General features: G+C 38.0%; 1 pseudogene across 2 annotated transcripts; it reads right to left on the bottom strand.

Moving 5' to 3' along the window:
- Positions 1-6,331: 6,331 nt before the first annotated feature.
- Positions 6,332-16,718, bottom strand: LOC149024527 (septin and tuftelin-interacting protein 1 homolog 1 pseudogene; annotated as a pseudogene). 2 transcript variants are annotated; one of them, XR_016171653.1, is made up of 3 exons: positions 13,694-16,718; positions 6,831-7,190; positions 6,333-6,727 (listed from the first exon to the last, which is right to left on the bottom strand). The product of XR_016171653.1 is annotated as a septin and tuftelin-interacting protein 1 homolog 1 pseudogene, transcript variant X2 (transcript). The 2 variants fall into 2 exon arrangements; XR_016171652.1 differs by having other exon boundaries at positions 6,332-7,190.
- Positions 16,719-18,449: the final 1,731 nt, after the last annotated feature.

Below are 18,449 nucleotides of genomic sequence, written 5' to 3' on the forward strand. Positions count from 1 at the left end.
TTTCAATGTCAAACAGAGAAGCAAGTAAGGCTCTCTCATCTTCAAGGGCCTTAGAGCAATTCTAATGTACCAGTATCGCCTTCATCTTTTTATGCCACATATTGAAGTCTCCCTTCCCATCAAACTTTTCCAACTCAACCTACTTAGTCCCCATTACGTTCCGTGTATTCAAGAAAAAAACCAATGGAAAACCAAAAATAGAGAATATGCAAGAAACTAGAAAGAAGAAAAAGAGTAATCAAAGAGAAGGAAACCCAAAAGACCCTTGAACGATATAGAGATCACACAACCAGGGAGTAATGAGCACCAACTTGCGAGCTCTAGATATCAGATGTAGAAAGAAACCCACGCTCTTGCCTCTTGATTCAATCTCACAACTCAAATTCGTGGAATCTAACAGAGAAATAAATTGCACACTACGAACACAGAGATTTTACTTTGTTTAGATCTTACAATCCTACATCCAAGGCAGAGGTAAAACCTCTAGCCTTCCACTATAAAGAATGAACAAGTACACCCTCAATCTCTCACAAGACAACACTCTTTTACGAGGATTACAAACCATAAACCTTCATGAGCAACACCTATAAGAAATCACAAGGCCTAGCAGAGCAACAGAGAATTGCAACACACAGGGGGAGAGAGAGAGGGAGAGAGAGAGAGAGAGAGAGAGAGAGAGAGAGAGAGAGAGAGAGAGAGAGAGAGAGAGAGCAAGAAGAATCGTGAATCACCTAATGACGACAACTACAAACCATAAAGATAAAACCCCTATACAAAAACAAGTAGAAAGACCTAAATGCCCTCACTTAAATTCAAAGAAGTTACTAATATACCCTTAAATTAATGCACAATTTTAAAACACAATATAAGATAGAAAAATGGAAATTGAATAGTGGAATTAGATAAGAATCAATTATATAGGTTCAATATCTATGCCTAATTTTAGTAACTATGGTGGGATTTGGTCCAGATTTAGTACCGGTTTGATAACCCACCAAAAAACACTTTTGGTGTTTCTTGCTTTGAAAAGTAAAAAAATGGGTCAAAAACCATTTGATAAAAATGTCTTGTTTCGCATGATTTTTGCAACAGAAATTGAAATTTGTGAAAATTTTTACTTTGAGAAACACTTTCAACGTGTGGTTCTCCAAGCAAAAGTTGGGTGAGGGTTGAGTTAAAGTGGAATAGTTTTATAAAGGGTATTTATGGAATTTGGCCATCTAAACATAACAATGACAAATTCCATAAATTTTATTACAATTTTCAAATTTGTTTCAAGAAATAGATTTTATCAGATGCCTATGGGTATTGTTTCTATTCCCAAAAGCAAGTTTTATCAAATATTTAAAAAAGTGTTTCTACTTCCTAAAACACTCAGAATTTTTTGATGTTTATCAAAGCAGAAACACTTGGTGAGTTATAAAACAAGACCTTAGATCTCACTAATGATACTTCCTCTAGTAAAATGGGAAATAAACCAAATACCTAGCACCAAGACCATGGTTTAAGGTGTCCATATTGTAGTGATATCATATCATGTCGATATTACATCGTTTAAAGTACAAACAAGGGGTAATAAAGTCAAAATATCCATTCTACGTAATATTTGGGGTAAATTTGTCAAAATATTATCAATAACTATCGAATCAAATTTAATACCGTATCACTTTCTGTGTCAAAAATACCAATTGGATACTGTGGATTAAAATCTAGGGGTATTGATTAAGAGTTTGGATCACCTCCCATGAAGGGAGAACAATGTGCTCTCTTGATAGTTTTTAAACATGTAATAGTGGTGGGGTCCACCTATAAATATTAATAAAAAAATATAAAAAAAAGAGACATCATGGATCCCACGTGAGCTCACCCACCTGCTATTATTTGGTTGAAAGTCATTAAGGAACACATTATTCTCCCCTGATGGAGAGGTGATCCGGACTCATTAGTAAAACTAGGGGTGTAAATGGATATCCGAAATCCGCTTCTAAATTCGCATCCGCATCTGTTTAGGGGTATCCGAATCCGTCCAATTATTAATAGGATGCGGCTATGGTATACCCCTTTCTTACCGATTATTATCCGTCTGATAAAATTATCCGATTAGGTTACTTATTTAGATTTTTTATTTTTATTTTTATAAATTTTATTTATGATATGTGACTATTTTTCTAGATTTTCCACTAAAATAGCTATCAAAGTTGTTAAATTCTTAAATTTCAAACCTAGCCCTCACAAATAAAAAGGTAGTAAACAGGTAGTTGAAAACTTGTATTCAATCTATATTCATGCCCATTTAGAATAATCTACTTAAGAAAATAACTATCCGATTATCATCCACAGAATCCGTCCGAAAACCGATAGGATATTATCCGAATCCGTCTGAATATAATAGGATGCGGATATGGATATACTACTATCCGATCCGAATCCGGCCCATTTACACCCTTAATAAGTAATACCCTATTGATATAAAATGGGCCGAACATGCCCTGAGCCCATTCCAAACTTAACTTTTTAACCCAAAAGGTGTAACTAGCACCGACAGGCACGACTCGATCCTACCAGATCTTTCTTAAAATCTGTAAAATTAGAATAATATATTAATTGAGTTTGAACAATTATCAACAAAGCCTTCTTGTTTTTTTTTAATAACCAAGTATTTTACTCCTAAGGGATTAGTTCAATTTTTTTTTTTTTTTTGGTAATAAGGGGATTAGTTCAGTTGGGAAACATCAATACTGTCATAGGAGGTGAAGAGTATGAATCTTCTTCCATGTCATTAATCCATGTTTTTTGTTGCTTTGTTTTGTTTCAAGTTAAAAATCACCGCTAATTCTATCCTATTGAGGTAAATCAAGGTAGGTCATTACATTAGAGTTGGGTTGAGTTTGGCTTTGAGGTTTTAGGTCCTTAGAGTAATATTGGGTTTAGATGGCCGTATCCCTACTAAAATCATGCTCAAAGGCCAACTTTCAGCTAACTCCGGATTGTGAAGTTAAGTTTTTTAATCAAAGCTTTGGCAATGAGGGAGTTGATATGGAATCCTGCTCGTCCTTCCTTGTCACGTTCCTGCAAAACACGTGTTTGACCTTGGGTGGTCGAGGTACGTCTCCGTCGAGCAAGTCAATACCATGATCTCAATTACTCAATAGAGAATTCAAGTAATTGATCACACAGAATATGAATGCTTACCCTCTTAGATTTACCTGAGGAGTTTATATGGTGTAAGATGGTAGAGTTGGATTCGGAATATGACTCTAAGATGAGTTACTCTAGGAAAGTAACTCTACAAAGAGTTCTTTACCTTAACTCGTATTTCCATGAAGTTGATAAATAATAGGAGTTTATCAATGTCAGGTTCCCTAAACATGTTGTTCGGGTACTCTTGACGTTGTGGTCGGTCCTACCATGAACCGTATGGTCGAACCATTATAAGTAACAAACCTAATCAGATGAGTTTAGACCGAAATGTACAGAGTGACCAAGTTTATCCTTAGCAGAGGGCATCGATTAGTAACTCAAGCTTCCTCTTTAGAAATCCTGTTTTTTTTCTTTTTTTTTTCCTTAAGATAAAGAAATTTACAACTTTAATCTAAAGGACAAATTATTATTAAAAAAAAAAAATAAAGAGTTTTGTTTTTAATTATTATAGAAAACAATTTTACTAAAGCACTAGAGCGGTCAATGTTGACATCCCACGGGGGGGGCGGGGGGCACCTGCTAACCAAGGTTGTTGTTTGGAAAACCCCCCGCCCCCCCCCCCCCCCCAGAAACGTTGACATCCGAATTACATAAATTCAAAAGCCAAAGATTGGCATTTAACCTTTTATTATATTACAAGGAACTCCAACTTTAGCTAAATTTGAAAAATAAAGAGCTCAAGCATAACGAATTGGTGTGGTCTAAACCCAAGAACATTTAAAGTGATGACCTTTTACTAGGCATTTGTGTCTTGCACCAAGATGCCAACTGAGCCAACTACTTAGGGTTAGATCTCCACCTTTTATAGAACTCACCCATTGAGGTGTACGACCCATCCCCTTAGATATGTGACTTATATCCATGGAGAGGGTGAGGCCTATTCTCACCAATACTGATGTAGATCTTCTAAAACTAAGTGTTTTCATCTACCTAATGACAAAAAAATCCCAAATAATTGATTCACACAAGTTTGATCAATGGACCGGTCGAATGGGGACATCACCAAGCAACCAACCGACAGAAAATTATGGTTCAAACAGAATTATAAACCGATTATATGAAGTGATGAGCAAAATGGATGCTTAGAAATGACATGCTTGCAAGAAAATAGGTCAATTCTGCGGATGATTTTTCAACGACTTGAAGAAGAGAGGACTTCTTCTGACTATGTAAGAAACAGATTTACCTTTTCTTGAACACTCATAAAGTGGAACTCCCTCCTAAATATATGGCAAAAGCACATCTTGCACATTTTTTTTTATACACACCTCCCTAGCATTTGGCAATCAGCATTGGTATCCCTCAAAATTTTGTTTTGCTTTACCTTTTCAAGTAATGTGTGTCAATTATGCATTTTAGGATTGTGGATGGACCTCCTTAGCAATCAACATTAATATATTACGGATGAGCCCCTTCAAGATCCCTAGCAATCCCATCATCAACTTCTTATTTCAAACGTCAAAACTTATAATATGAAACCTTAGGGTTTAGTTCAGTTGGCGAAGACTAATATTTCATAGCATGAGGTCAAGAGTTTGATCTCTTTGAAGTTTGAATCCAAAATCGCATACACAAGATATATCCCCACCTTTTACATAAAACTATCAGTTCCCCCCAAAAAATTTAAAAAAAAAATGTTGAACTGGCACTCCATGATATGACTCTTTGTTTGCACATCTTTTCTATAAAGTTGGGACCCATTTGATAATTCACCAAAAAAAATGATTTAGTGTTTCGAACTTCGAGAAAACAAAACTCACAAAAAACCGCCTGAAAATTTCTGCTGCAAAAAGCACTTTCGAAGCAACATTTATTTGTTGTTGCCTATTTTTCGAAGCAACATAAATTGAACACGTGTTGGATTTAAGACGAACAATTTTAGAAGGAGTATTTATATAATTTGACACTCTAAATGTGACAACCTGCTAAAATCATCTCAATACTTTGATAGAGTTCTTCCTTCTATGGCACGAGGAGGACAAGACTTGGAGCTGGAGTAAGATTTGGAATTAGAATTGTAGGAGGAATATGAGAGATTCAAATGCCCATGGATGTTTCTACTTTCACAAGTAAGTTATGTTTCTACTTTCACAAGTAAGTTTTATCAAACGCTTAAGAAAATGATTCTACTTCTAAAAGCACTTATTTTCAATGTTTCTTAAAACAGAAACACTTGGTGAATTATCAAACGAGTTCTTAGTAATTTGACTAACCAACCCAGCAGACAGGTAGGTTGGAAATTTTGATTAGTTGTATTGACTTCTATATTAACAGATTACACGGTCCAGTCGTCCAACTACTGATGCACTATTTTGTTGATCACAGCAGTGCATGAATAGCCAATCAAAATCAATTGACGGAGCTGTACAAGATTCCATTTGTAACTCTCTTTCATTATTTTTTTTTTTTTTTGTACCATGGGGCTTTATTAAGCCGGGGGATGGGATATTAAATTATTAAAATGCATCAGCGAGAGTCGAATCCACGACCTCTTCACTAAACGGTGTAGGTTTCAATCACTAGAACAGCTCTGCGTTGGCCTCTTTCATTATCTTTACATCCATAGCCCTTGCAATTAGTTCTCAGGATTGGAACTCAATCACTTCTCATTGTATTAGTTAAAATTTCTACCATGCCCTCTCATTTTCTTCTATTCTCTGAGCTTCTCAGCAGAAGAAGCAAACTTAGTTCCTGAACTCTCTTTGGGTTCCCCTATTTCTGGCTGCTGCTACTACATGGAGAAGGACCATCAAAGAAGTAACAAAACCAACCCTTTCATGATGCCCAGAAGTTGGAAGTGCCGCCTGAAATAAGAATTTCTTCGGATTTGGTTTGGCCTTAATTAGGGGATTTCATGTCTATTGTTGATCTTTATTAATAATATAAGCATGCAATTATTGACACTAAAACAGTGAAAAATAGAACCCAGAATACTGCACTTCGGTTCCCGTATTTGTAATTCTAAACAGTTCAATTGTGCATCTGTGTCCATTTCCTCCAAGAACCCACATTCTTGAGGTTCATTTCAACGGCCACTGAGGTAATTATGAGCTAAGGGAACGATTATGTAGCACATCCAACATAGGTGGTCTGAGTTTCTGGTTATTATCATTGACAGAAGTTCCACCAAATCGGATTTTTAAAGCAAAGTACGTATTTCCTACTCATAGGGACATTCAAATATTATGAACACATTCAGCATGCATGTCAAAATTGAATCATAAAGCCTAACTGATCAATAGAATCATTGTTTGCTCAGTTTCTGTTGTTCAAATCCTCTAGGGCAATTGCATTCTTACATTATCCTCTCTAGGGAGGTTATACAATGATCCATTGTTTGGATCGTTAATAATCCCTGCCTAATCTAACGGCAACAAGTGTCTGACTTCTTTATTTTTCCAGAAAATCAAGTATTCAATCAGCTGCCGGATGTATCAACATACCTGAAGAAAAACAAATACCCCAGCAAACATGACTGCAATGACTGTTAATCCTGAATGCACCTTTTGCCTTCGCCATGTATTTTCTGTGGTCAAGCCAGAAAGTTTGGATGTTTAGTAGGACTGTGCCTAACCCTCAAATTACCCAAACATTTTATGATGGAGAGTCAAAACTCCTACTGGACCTACCAATAATACTTCTGTCTCTGGGTCCCTAAAGCTCTCCCTCAAGCCAAAGTTCTGCCTTGTCATCCTCTATCTTACTTTCAATCTCTGGACTCCAGAAGACTCCACTATTTCATTTCTGATAGCATTTGATGCATGAAAACTCAAAGACGGGTGGGGATACCTAGCAATCATGAATTGATGTCTTCAAAGATGAATCATGGCCTTGCAGGAAGCCAACACGAACAAATCAGAGGCATCTTATAATATAAAGGACTAGAAGAGATATTATGTTTGGGATGCCAAGAAGTAACCATAAGGACAGAATCACTTCAAGCAGTTCATTGGCTCACTGATGCAGCCTCCCACCCTTGATCATCAGTTCTGTTTCAAATATTCTTTGATGTCAAGGCATAATTTTCATGAGCATAAAAACAACAAAATAAAAGGAGCAATGGAAATCTGCACGTGTATATTGTGAGTACCGCTTGAACAATTGTCAACTGGATTACAAGATGATTTTCCAGATCTCCATTTAACATCTCAATACTGAATGAGATAACAGATGATAAAGACCAAAATATCAACTAGATAACAAGCTAGCACTTGTGAGTTAATAGACTTTCTTCACTATCTGCAACGAAAACCCAACCATTGTCTTTAATTCAATGAGAACTTGCTTAAGGAAAATAATGTTACAACAATTCTGAATTAAAAGGACTGAGTCATGCATTCAACTATTAAGGAGTACACGGAGTATGATGCAATTCTTAATCCTAAAATATGCCTATAAGCCTCATGACATGAAAAGAGTTGAACTGACATCTCAGTGCAGATCTAGACCCACAAAAGTAAAGTCATTATCCACTCTCATTGAAATAAACTCAATATGATTCCACTAAGCATTTTTCCAATTTAAATTACAAGGGTAGACCTAATTTGCATCCGGCCTCATGCACTTCTTGGACAACTACATGCATCCCCCATACTACCAGACGTTGGATTTTCTTAATCTAAAAAATAAAAGAATAAAAAAGAATGTGCAAATTGAAGAGGGGGGGGGGGTTGTAGTGGCTAGAATAGAAAACGTAAATCACCATACCCAAGTGACTGCCTATAAGAAAGGAAATAATAAGATGGGTTTGGATGCCAAGTTTTAGTATTGCCCTGTCAGAGATACAGGTTCTAACGTACTAGTTACCTAGACTACAGTTATGGGTCAACCATAGTGGAAAACAAATCCTGAGCTCTGGCATTCCATGTAAAACTCAATAAAACAAATTTCAAGATTCAATTCAAATGGTATGAATGAGACTTTCTGCTAGCTGCCAAGCTATACAACCCTTCCCAGGCTTCAGATAAGCAGCACAAACAGCATTAACCACGGCAAGATAATTATAGATTAGGAGAAAATATCCTAGGATAAAGAAGAATACTTAAGCCCAACTGCATTTAAATTTGTGGCTGCAGGTTAAATTGCTAGATTGTAATGGAATTGTTGCAAGTCAGTATGATGCAACTTTTCAACCTGCTGCAAATTCTTATTTCAAAATAAGGATGAAGGTCTTGTGTGGACAGCTAAAAGGATTAAGTAAATACATATTAAGAATTATGACCATTTAAATTAACAAGAAACATAGCGGGTTATATGTGACTGTTGAGCCTCTGAAGAATAAGAACAAAGAGAAAGCCAACAAAGAAGAGTGGAAAAGGGCTTGTTGGAAAACAGAAATCTTGCAGTTCAAGTCTTGTATGTTTTTCCTGAAGTATCAATTCACAATTCAAGAAGACAGCTACTAGCCAAAATATTTCCTGTGCTCATCGTATGGGTTCAAGAAGCAGCCATAAAGTCAGCTCTACGACATTGACCATGGAAAAGGATAATTATTCTAGCCCTGCTCAATTACTTCAAGAGACTTTCCACCGCAACCATTGCAGTTTTTTATACAAGAGCTAGTTAGATGTTTGCATTTGTTAATAGAGTTAGGTAAAAATGTCAGATGACCTGAACATTATACAATTATTTGGAGCTAGAAAGGGCAGGGGATTAACAGAAAAGTGATGTAACCATAGATCTAGGGTTAAGGATAAAACTGTAATTTTCCTAGATTTGTAGCTGCCCACGAAACTCCAGCAATCGATAGAGGGCTTTTCAGGGATTTTAAAGCAATTCAAGCCTGCTGAGAATGAGTTTCAGATCTGAACTCTTTTGAAGATTGAATCTCCTGTTTGAATTTTTAACTCAAACTCAGAATTTAGGGTTAGGACTGATTCAGCTATGGCTAGGGTTGGGGAATGGGTTGCTGTCCTGCAGTTTAGAACTAATGACGTCACTATTCTGCAGTTCAGAAACTGTTTCAGAGAGGTTGGCGCTAAGGTGAGGGTGTTTTGTAATTTCTCAAAATTCTGCAGATTCACTTGAAGAAGATGAAGTGCAGGAATTTTTTAAAATCCAGAAAATAGGGCTGATTTGAGAAACTAACAGTAGGGATGGGACTTATAGGGTTATGTGACCCTAATGGAGGGGGAAAGGGCTTAAATAGAGCTGGAAATTTGGGTTTCCTAATAGGAGTGGGATGTGGGCACACCGGGGGAGGAGGAGAAAGGGGGGAGGGTCACAATGGTGGAGGGGCTGGGGTTGCAGGAAATTAAAGGGGAAGGGGTAGAAGGTGTATGTGATGGGTGGGGAGGATTTCTAAGCCTGAAACAGAGGGGAAGGGGCAGAGGTGCTACGGTAGTGAGGGGTCCTAGGGTTGCGTGGACAAGGAAAGGGGTAGGGGAGGGCTGTGGACAGAGGGGGAGTCTGGGACTGGTGGGAAAGGGGTTGTAATGTACTTGGTTTGCTGGAAAATTGAAGAAAGCTTGCTGGACTTGATGATATCTTCAGAATTTGAGTGTAGACTGCTTGAATGCTGAAAAAGAACTAAAGATCGTTCAAAAAGACAACCACAAGGTCCCCCCTCAAAGGAACCCTATCACTCAAGCAATTAACAAACAATTTCTTTAATTCATCAAATTTGAAAATAACATTACATGAAGAGACTATTTATAGCCTGAAAATAAGAGACTCTAACTCAAACTGAGATATCCTTACTGATAGGATCTCATTACATGTTGGACTGGACTCTAATCCAAAACTCCTAATCCATAAGGAAAGGAATCTTATCTAAACTACTAAATAGGACTCTTTCAAAAAACAACTTCAACTTAACTATAACTGTCAAACCGAAACCAACTCTAGCTCAAACTGGTCCCTAAAATTCTGGCAACTAAAGTTAAATTCAGAAATAAAAGAAGGGATAAAATGCCCAAAATACCCCTAACTAGGGTTCGACCAACCTATGGAGGCTTTTTGGATCCTTCCTGGGAGCCCCACTCAAGCTTTCAGCCAGGAGGTCCCTGTGTTTACATAAAAAGGAAAGGGGTTTCCAGTGCTTCTCAGAGCTGGGGGAACATTTGGTGTCAGAAAATGGAAGCTTCTAAAAAAAAAGCATGAATGACCGAATATGATTTTAAGGAGAAACTGATGCTTTGAAGCGAAAGTTTCCTCTACCAATCTGCTACTAGCATTTAAGGGCAGTTCGATGATGCGGTATTTTACAATTTGAGATACATATCAGATTATCTATAGCTCTTATTGGCCCACTAAAGGAAAGAAGCCTGTTTCTTCCTAAGCCCCAAATTGATCAAGGAGAACTTCCAAGTCTTTAATTTTATGTTTTACTTCTCAATTAATGCCTAATTTACTAATCCATAATGTTTCATATCATTCAGAGTTTCAAATTACGTATAGTTTATGAAATACTACACGTTCGAATTAAGGGTTCGGCCCTCATTGCCAGCCAGGGGAGTTAATTCAAATCACTAATTTGTTGTGTGTTTTTTTCTCCCCCCTCCCCAAACCCCAAAAAAAAACATACTGAAAGCTTAAATATGTTTATTAGAACTTCTTCTTTTTTTGGTGAATTATTAGAACTAGAACAATGAAATTTCAAAAATAACCATGCAAATTTGACCCACGGCATATCAACCCAAAACCAAACACCCCTTCCCCAAAACCCAACCCCCCCCCCCCCCCCCACAAAAAAAAAATACAACACAAGATCTTTTTCTAGACCTCAAGATTTCAGAATCTTGACCCAGACCAAGATGGCAAATCGAGAGGAATTTTCGAACCTTCATCCCAACATAACGGGCTCAGCTACATGGATCCCCCAGAAAAAAAAAAGCCTGGTTAACAACATCAACACAAACTCTAGGGGCATCAACCCTTTTTAGCCACATACTATTTCTTAACTACCCAAAATTTTGCTAATGTCCAACTAAATGGGGTTGACCACACATATATTTTCCAGTGAACTCAGAGTGATGCTATGAACCAGGTCTCAGTTAAGCATCTCTTTTATAATCACTTCTCCTATGGTTACCCCTTAAGGCTGCCTCAGGCTCTTCACACAATATGAAGCAGTCACTCCTTTGAACTGCACTGTCCAGAGGCCTCATAGTACATGGCCACGTCATCTCAACTCTCACTGAGTTTGTCAAGAATCAGAGCCACTCCCACCCAGCTAAATTGGTCATTCCTTACTTTATCCTTCTAGTTTTCCTACATATCATTCTCAACATCCTCATCTCAGCGACACCAAGTTTAACTTTACGACATTTCTTCACAGAAAAGCATTCCTTTCTATACATCATAGCTAGTCTAATGATATTGCAATAATACTTCTCTTTAAGCTTTGATATGGATATGGTGACAACACAGAACTCGGATGCACATCTCCACTTCATCCACCCTATTTTAATCCTCTAGGTAATGGTTTCTTCTATGTAACCCTCTTGATCCCTAATAGCTCTATACTGATAACTTTATGGGGTCTCCCTCTAACAAATATTCACCCCTTAATGTTCCATCTAAGAGTAGCTGAATTTACAAACCATATTTTCGGCTTTAGTCTTACTAATCTTTAGACCTTCTGATTACAAGGTTGATTTCCATAGTTCCACTTGGTATCAATCCTAAATTTTGTCTCGTCTATCAATACAATATCATCAACAATGATCATGGGACCTCATCTTGTATGCCTCTGGTTAAGTTGTCCACTTGTCCTTGATGAGAACAGGTACGAGGTGAAGGCTAATCCCTCCTGTAGTAATGGAAACATATGTAGTATGACATTTTATCATTCCGTGGAAGCCAAAGAACTAAATCAGTTATGTGCATTCTTTACGTGTTCTCTGTGCTTTTTTAGCGGCAGAAATACTTCTTTCCACTTCCACATACATCATTTGTAGGTACAGAAGTTTCAAATTAACAGAAACACAAAAAAAAGAAGTATATCCGACTACGAAATATTATTTAAGAGCAGAAACATTGGCATACAGCTCCTCATCTTGTTCTTATCTCTTTCTTCTTCAGTTCTTCCTATTTCTTTCTCATCCACCTTCCTGTCTGTCTCCTCCTCCCCCTCCAACTCCACTCCCTTCTTGCCCTCTGGTTCCTCTTCATCCTTATTTTTTCTAGAAATCTATATTACATACTACTTTTTATTGTAGTTTACTCAGTAACAAGTTGTAAGCTAACAAGCCGGTTGCAATGAAGTATATGTTAATGGTCATGATCAGGAAGCCTATGACCTATGTGACCAGAGTTATCTGCAATAGAAAATAGTGACCAATATATTAATCGGACTACAATGTAACATGTAAAGAATAACAGCAACAATTGATTCGTTGAAGCCTGAAGATCTGACAATAACAACCCAGACACCCCCGCAAGAATAAATCCAACACCCCAAAATAAAATAAAATGCTTGTGATTTGCAAGCTCAATGTTCAGATAATTTTACCAATCAAGAGTGTTCAAGATGTTCCATGATCTGTTTTCAAGCTGCTTGCTAGAGGCTTCTAATGCCATTTGCCAAGTGCCAACCTAACAAAACTCATAACCACTATCCCAGCATGGCATCAGAATTGAGGTATTGGCAGTGTTTAGCAAAGGCAACAACATTTTCTTCTTCTCTTTTTTCTTTTTTCCTGCTTAGTAGCCTACATAATATATATATATATATATATATATATATATATATACAGAGCCAGAAGCAAGCACCACCACCACCTCAAAATCAAGAAACAAGAGGAAAAAATTAATTTATTAGTAGGACTTTGAAAGTCTTTCTGGGTATCCAAGATTCAGATGAACAGCTCTGACAATAATACATTAATAAGTACTACAGCGCCTAGGCAGACATTTTTTTGCCTGAGCTGCTAGCTAGCCATCAAATGCCTTGAATTGCTCAGCACTTTGATAACGAAGTTCAAGATTCTTCAAAATTCAAGAATTTCCAGTCTTGACAAAACAGTGACACTGTGTACCAGTGTCCAAAAATTATTACAACTTGTCCACAGCCTGATTGCCAAACTGATAAAAAAAGATCTTTCGCAATTAATATGGGGAGAAGTTGGAAACAGCTGCTCCTGCAAAGCATGGGGTGAGGCTGCATAAGTTTTCCCTCTCTCAGACCCTGCATTAGCAGAAGTCTTGGGGTGCTGGGATGCTCTTTTATTGAAAATTAATAAGAAATTTTATTCACACATGTAGCATAGACGCATTTACTGTCGTTTAATTCCTGTACTCTTGTAGTTTATGCTCCATTTGAATTATCCAGATCTGCAGATATGTAGACTTTTCTAATAATGTAATATCATCTTCTCTATCATAAAAAAAACCACAGCAAGACGGATAAGATCTTTGTCTTACATGTGAATGATAGAATATAACTCTAAATTTCTGGGGTGTGTGGTTGAGTTGGTAAGCAATTAATTATAGATGAAGACTGATTCTTTTATAAAAAATAAAAATAAATAAAATTCAAGGCTGAACAGACCTTGTTTTTTCATGAATGAATTGTCCATAGGATACACATACTCATCGCCTTTTCTGCCCAGCACTTAGTTGCAAATCAAGCAACTGCTCTAAAGACACCAATGACCACTCATCCTCTCTTTGAGCAAAAACTTTCTGGTTTAAGGAGTCCATATATATGCTTACATTGCCAAAGCCATAGATCTGAAGACCATTGTGCATTCTACCAGGTTTAGGCCAAAATAGTAACTCATGCTGCTGTGCGTAAGTCTCAATGACTTCTTTCAAGCTTAACACTGTAGCTTGTTGTTGAGCATAAGCTGCTGCTGCTTTCTTCTGCTCAAACTGTCTCTGTTCTGTGACCCTAAGATAGCTAACATTCTCTCTTGCTCCAGGTTGTACCACCTCCATACCTTCTACAGCCTGGTTCATCATTTCAAGCCCAACATTAAGCTGATATCGAATACGCTCATTCGCCAGCAATTCCGCAGGAAGAAGTCCTTTCCAGCCCAAATACCACTGCGTGACTTCTTCAAAATTAGGGTTAGAGCACAACCACTGATACAGAACCTGTTGCCACTTAGGGAAAAAAGCAACTTCCAACATTGAGACCATGTGATGAATTGGAATAGCAGATGACCAAGACGTTACCCAATAGAACTGATCTAGCTTTTGATTTGCAGGGTTCACCTGGAACTCCTGCATTATATTCAGCAACTTTGGAACTATATAGCGAACTATCAGCTGTTCCCAACTGGCAGGATCAAATACAGTCATCCAAGGAGATAGCATTGCGTAAGCAGAAACATCACTTGGGTGCCACGCATGAAGGACATTTCCTAGTTTGAACCGTATTGTATGGTACAAACTTTCCAACTTATGTCCCAACAAAGGAAGCCACGGATGCACCCAGACATGAATAGACACAGTCTCCCAACGTGGATCCCATGATTCTACAGCCTCCGATAGTTTCGGCATAACAACATTCTCTAGAATTGTCTGAAGAACTGAATAAAGCAATAACTTCTCCCATGATTCTACAAACCGCAGCATTGGCTCAGGATCTCTGGCTTTCCATGTATTTGTCCCAGAAATTCTCACAGCAGGAAAGACAACCTCCATAACCAATTGGACAAAGGGAGATGCAGCATCTGAGTAATCAAGGGGATCATCCCCTTGCAACAGATCTTTCCATGTGGATATCGCGTCTAACCCATGCAGTGGATTTTGAAGTGGATCCCATCCCTGAAAGACCCTAATTAGTAATGGCAAGGCAAATGAACAGGCAATGGATGACAAGTTGCAGAGTTTGTAGTCATCAGTATATTTTCGCTGTAAATCACGGAATGCACTTGCAAGTGAATCCAATGTCAAACTCCCAGATGAATTCTCATCACCTATCCGAACCAACACACCAGAAATGTATTCCATATTATCCAATTGCTTCTTCTGCCGAGTTGCCTCCTTCTGGAGCTTCTCCTTCTCTGCCTGCAAACTCACTGCAGTCTCCCTCTCATTCCTCAAATCCCTATCCAGTTTCTGTACATCAAGCTCAGCTAAATCTACAATCAATTTGATATTATGTTGAAGCTCAGGCATTGGAGTATCATTTTCCCTAGCCTTTTTTTCAGCATTCAAGTTCTCCAAATTTGTTAAGACCCGAACTTGTGGTCCCCTCATATCAAGCACCTTCTGAACAACCTCCAGACCCTGCTCTTGCTTCCTTGCCAACAGCTCTTCTGCAGTAATGTATTCCTTCTTCTTACCTCGGTTTTTCTTGGACCAAAGCTTCTCTTTCACAGGGCGAGCAACTCCAGTCACAGCTTTCTTCTCCTCTGATTCTTCTAATACCGGCAAACTAGTCTCTATGTAATCATTAAAACCCATACCCATCAGTTTAGGACGCAACTTGGCTTCGATAGGAGCGACAATACCTTGCTTGTTTTTTCCCAGCCCTCCTCCTTTATATCCCATCTTCTCAAGCAATTTCAACCCTATCCCCTTTGTATGCTTCTCAAACGCTCCTACACCACCAAACTGTAGTTCCTTCCTCTCTTCTTGGGATTTTGAAGCCACTTTGGACTTCACTCTCTCTCGCTCCCGCTGTTGCGCACCCTCTTTGATCTTTCTCCCAAATGCAGTGGGCAAAAAATCATCATCATCACCACCATCACCATCACCATTTTCTTCCCGACTATCATTTTTCCTCGAACTTGAGTTAAACCCCAATCCTGATCCAGCATTATTAGCTCCAAGTCCCAATCCAGATGTCCCTTCCTCCTTATCTGCCTCCAACTCGATTTCTATTTCCTCATTCTTCTCTTCTTTGGCATTCTTATCAATCTCCTGAATAGGCATCACAACACCAGTGGAAACAAAACTCACGGGCTTAGTGAAATCAGGTTTTCTGGAGAAATCCTTTCGTCGCTTCCTCGAAGAACCATCTTCAGCGTCAGAATCGCTATCCGCAAAGACACCATAGAGTACGTCTTCCTTGGTCTGTCGCCGCCTCTCTTTGCGTTTCCTGTCATCAAACTCACCACCAATATATTGCCCATCTTCGAAACCGTTTACCATTCCAAATCTCTCCATGTTCTGGTACTCATCCATCTTTATTGAACACCCACTAATCTATCTGTATCAACTGCTAGCTCTCCCTAGGGTTATTGGTTTACAAAGAGAAGAAGAAATAGAAGCAGAACAAACCCCTAAAATTTATTCCTAGTGTGATACAAAATCAGAGTGAGAATACAATTTCCGGCAATTTTACACGTTCCTGTACCAGCTCTTTGGCCATCCATAGAACTCTCTCCAAGTCCAAAACCGTTCTCTCTTAAAAAAAGTTCCCTTATCCGCCTGTAGAGAAAACTAAAACACTTCTTTTCGGAATCCAACTTTTCATAGTCGGGGAGGAGGATGAGCAGGGATTTGGCGACGAAACCTATTGCCCCACGCGTTCCAGATCGTTTGAGGTTAGAAAACACGCATGAAGAAGAGTTTCGGGATGCTGAGTCTTGTGAGGGAGTTTCTTCTGCTATTTTCTCACTCGTTTTGATTTTTCAGTTTCCAGTACTTTGCTTTTATAGCTTTGCTTTTATAGATTTGCTTACCTTTTCTTTTTTTTTTCTTTTTTTTTTTTTTATTTGAAAAATTAAAACATGGTGGGTGCCTTTCCGCAGTCCGATAAGCGTAAAAAAATCGTGACCCTTGATTCTTCATTGTGCTTTTATGTCACTTGAGTCAGTTAACCGACCAGTCCCTAGGTTCGAACGGAACCCATGCAGTCGGTCTAGACGAACCAACCATGTTTTAATTTTTCAAATTTCATTCCTTCACGAATTCAATTACGCAGGATTCAAAATTCAAAATTCGAATCTAAGAGAAAACAAAGGATGAAAAACACTCCTACCAAGATCCAGAGAAACCTATATGTACCTTTGACTCTTTGAGTCTTCTTCTCTGAGCTTATTGTTTGGGTTTCAAATTTCTTTCTATATTTTCTAGGATTGTTGCTAAGGTTGGGTCTACAAACTCATCTTCTTGTAAGGTCTTCAAGGATAGATTCACATTACAGTTTATTTGAAAGTGAACTACAAGGGTTTTTAGTGAGTTCTTGGCATTGAAGACTTTGATGGACATTGGTGTATAGCTTTAGGTTAAACTTGCACTATCATCCAAACTTTAGACATGGATGATTGTAAACTTTAATATTTCAGATTAATATTTAAATTTGATTTATTCTTGTCCTTAGATTATGCTATATCATATGTTTGTATGGATTTGTCATTGAACCTTGATCCTGTAGTGTATCACCCCCACTGGTATTAGGGAATGATTGGATCCGGTTGGGTGGGATGTGACACTCATGAAGTGATTAAAGTTGTTCAATGGTTCTTTACATCAAGACATATGTTGAAAAGCTTTAAGAGCAAAAACACCCTTCAAGCTTGACTCAATTTTGTTAGATGCAATGAATTAGGGTTAGAGAGAGACACAATTTTGGGTGATGGAGAGAGAGACTTAGTTTTACATGGTTTGGTTGATCTCTACAACCTATGTTCATGGGAGTGTGATTGGCTTCCTTAAGATTGACTATAGTACAAATGACAAAGTTACAAGAGTCCTACTCAACATTAATCTTGGACTCTAATCTAGAGTTTGAATTACATATATTTGTATTTGGTATGAACTATGTCTCTTGTGTGTCTAAGTGCAACTCTAAGTTTGCTTCACTTGTGGATAAGATATGATCTGTTGGAGTCTCTTAAGTAGTTGAGTTTGAGTCTAATTCTTGAAGTCTTGCACACATGGAGGTAGTTGAGTTTGAATGGAGTTCTTGAAGAGTATTGTTGATAGAGTCCAATCCACGCTGAGCAGTTCAAAGGGAATCAAAACTTCCTTTTAGCTGCAAATTTGTGAGAAAAATATGGAAAATGGCCATGGCTTTTGGGGGTGAAGCCCATGATAGATGGCTTTCAACTATTTTTATTTTGCAATCATAATTTTGAAGAAGATTGATAGAACTTGTGGATAAGATATGATCTGTTGGAGTCTCTTAACTAGTTGAGTTTGAGTCATTCTTGAAGTCTTGCACACATGGAGGTAGTTGAGTTTGAGTGGAGTTCTTGAAGAGTATTGTTGATAGAGTCCAATCCAAGCTGAGTAATTGGAAGGGAATCAAAACTTCCTTTTAGCTGCAGATTTGTGAGAATGTGGAAAATGGCCATGGCTTCTGGGGGTGAAGGCCATGATAGATGGCTTTCAACTATTTTTATTTT

This window comes from Hakea prostrata, chromosome 2, assembly GCF_041222555.1.
Source record: "Hakea prostrata isolate BN-2017 chromosome 2, UWA_Hpros_2, whole genome shotgun sequence".
Lineage (NCBI taxonomy): Eukaryota > Viridiplantae > Streptophyta > Magnoliopsida > Proteales > Proteaceae > Hakea > Hakea prostrata.